This window comes from Schistosoma mansoni, chromosome W (assembly GCF_000237925.1).
Source record: "Schistosoma mansoni strain Puerto Rico chromosome W, complete genome".
In the NCBI taxonomy this organism is placed as follows: Eukaryota; Metazoa; Platyhelminthes; class Trematoda; order Strigeidida; family Schistosomatidae; genus Schistosoma; species Schistosoma mansoni.
The window spans coordinates 26,523,318-26,526,550 of NC_031502.1; the positions used below are offsets into that span (position 1 = coordinate 26,523,318).

General features: G+C 33.3%; 1 non-coding gene across 1 annotated transcript; it reads right to left on the reverse strand.

The window, feature by feature from the left end:
- Positions 1 to 2,356: 2,356 nt before the first annotated feature.
- Positions 2,357 to 2,426, reverse strand: Smp_tRNA_01446_Pseudo_???.1.1. The gene has a single exon. It is a non-coding gene (tRNA).
- Between the last annotated feature and the right edge of the window lie 807 nt (positions 2,427 to 3,233).

Below are 3,233 nucleotides of genomic sequence, written 5' to 3' on the forward strand. Positions count from 1 at the left end.
TTATTCTTGCGATAAGTGATTTTGTCATTAAACATCACTTCGATAGATTATTGATAATTTTAAGTGTTACTACTTTCTGTTGGTGAGTATTTTGACTCAAGTGAAATAGATTCGGAATAGAACCTTTCGAGTTTTTAGTTCTTAAGGGTAAACACTAAATTGAAGTGAACATTATAAAACGTTAAGGATTTGAAGGCTTTCGTATGGATCCTAGCGAAATTATTGGTTTTATATTACTTCAGGTTGATAATTGTAAGTCTTCATTTTATTCTCTGTGAAATCTTGGAAAATGTTAAGCAGATAATTTATTCTATAAGTTCTTTTCAGAACAGTAGTAAAATAAATCTCACATTCATCTACAAGTATTTGTGAGAAAAATTTGACTGTATCTTAATGTTATTACTGTACACTGAAAATATCATTTATTTCAATGCACAGTGTTTCAACTTTCTAACTATATTGATCGTAGTGAAAGAAAGAAATTTCAAAGCAATCTCAGGATTCAACTATGTTCTTCTGGTTAAGACCTTATAAAACTAACACTTCGTACTTGTCACAGTTTTGGTGACCACTGAGAGTAATCGATATTGTTTAACATGAGGGTCAAAACTGTATACAAACTCTCAAAAAGGAAGACTCGGCGTCTTTTTGACTTAGAATAGTGAACTTACAACTTTGCTTATTTAGAATTAAAGTTGTTGTTAAAATCCTTTTTTATTTTACGGAAATAATTTGCCTATTTAGAGAGTCACAGTAGACAAAACATGTCATTCGTATTCATTTATTTATTGCTGTAGTCAATTGTTTTTGATATAAAATAACGTAGTAACTATTTTCGTTCAGATTAATTTATACAACACATTTCTCCAACTTCTCTTTCTGAGAAGTTTACGAGTTGTATACATATCTTTATAATGGTCAGAACTCAATTATAGGTTGATGGACTCCGTCGATTACTTATTTGTCAGCTGATAAATAATCCCCGTTTTCATCTGGAAGTCAATCATTTTGTACATATTTAGTGTACTTACACAAGCAGTTATTAATTTCGTTAGGCTATTTTAAGGAGGCTTCGTATAATTCAAAGTTAAGCTTTATCGTTAGTTAATGTTAGCCAGATAACTAGTGAAAATCACCAATTACTGGATAAGCGTTCCTCTAATTTGGGACTCTTAACTGATGTGTATCCTTTAGCCTGATGTTTTCAGAGTTCGTAATGGATTTTTTTTCTAGCTATATTATATTAAAGCTACCGTTTAATTTAAACTGCTTACTATTCACTAAGATTTAATCTTTATTATTATTTCTAAAAGCCTCAATTTTGAGAGAGTCTATTTTTCATTGCTTTCTAATGTCCAGATATTCACTCGGATCTAACTAAAATTAGATTATATTTAAAAATTTGTCACTACACGTATCCCAGACAGGAACTCATTTGTAATTATTCTATCTTAAATCCCACAGGTTTTGGGTTTGAATCTGTCAGCAGTCTGTGTTATGTCTTAAAGTGGAATAACAAACAAAACCCGGTATCGGGTAATCTTCTATTTATTTAAGCTGCTTTCACTTTATGACCGAAATTCCAGACGAGTGACGATAATTCTTTTTTGTAAGTAACATTTTTTCGACTATTAGATCGTGAACATTTACGATACTTATATACCATAAAAATATGATTTTTTGGTTAATCACTGATTCATATTTTGTTCTGACACATAATAAAAACAAAAAGACAGAACTAAATGAGTTATAAAGCAAGACAATAAATTAGCATTGATGTTTACGAAAAATATTGTAAAGTTCACTTTCAACTTGTCAAGTCGACACTGTTTTGACTCAGTTTTCTACGCCTAAACATGAATACAAAATGAGTTTTATGATATTGTCGTAGCACATAGTCTAAGATATTCGATGACGTATTTGGCTTGAGTTGTATATTCGTGTTTACATATGCATGAATTTATATGTTAATTATATACTTATTTGTATGGTGAAATATTTATTTACATGCATGTGTATGAAGTTTACATATCTCATTAAGAGAAACTTAATGCGTTTTAGTTTTTGACAGTAATCACTGATATAATGAAGTTTGTTGATTCATATTATTGTTAACCATATTACAAATGCTGATTATGAAATTTGTGCCTCAACAACTTAAATACGAGTTTCATTAAGCTAAGTATGGTATTTAGTAAAAAGAACATTATCAGAAAGGGTTTTTGTGGAGAATTTAGTTATTTTATAGTTGAAATCATTAGTCAATTGAAACTAGACCACCATGGAAAACCCCAAAGCACTGGATGGCCGTTTCGTCCTATTGTGGGACTCTTCAGCAGTGCGCATCCACGATCTCGCCTCGCGAGATTCGAACTCAGGACCAATCGCTCTCGTGTGCGAGCGCCTAACCACTAGACCACTGAGCCGACATCCAATGGTGTTGATGTCTAACTTCAACCTATCCACGAAATTGAGCGACAAATCCACTATTGTCTTCAGTGAGTTATTATCTCACAAGAGACCTAGTTGAACTCCACTGATCACTGCTTCTCATTAGAACTCCAGGAAATACCAAAATAGGACGAAAGGACCATCCAGTGTTTCAAGGTTTTCCATGGTGGTCTAGCTTCAATTGACTCATGATCTCAACTATTGAATGTCTAACTTCAACCGATCAACGATGTTGAGCAACCGTTCACCATTGTCTTCAGTGAGTTGATATCTCACAACAGACCTGGTTGACAATGGATGGTTGCTAAACTTCGTGGATCGGTTGAAGTTAGACATCAACACCATTGGATGTCGGCTCAGTTGTCTAGTGGTTAGGCGCTCGCACACGAGAGCAATTGGTCCTGAGTTCGAATCTCGCGAGGCGAGATCGTGGATGCGCACTGCTGAAGAGTCCCACAATAGGACGAAACGGCCATCCAGTGCTTTGGGGTTTTCCATGGTGGTCTAGTTTCAATTGACTCATGATTTCAACTAAGAAAAAAGAGTATTAAACAATGCTAATTCATATTTATATATTTTTGGAAGAGATGAGTTTGAAACTCATCTAGTGTCAAATATCCAAAGTTTAAGGCTTTAAATTTGCCTTCAAGATATTTTTGTTCACTTATCAAATCTGGGTCAGAAGAAAACCGTGTCGGAACTTTTCTTTTTCAATTTCCATTCATTTTTCCGCAAATGGTAATAATATACAGTTTAAAAGTAAACTATATAAAGTAGCATCT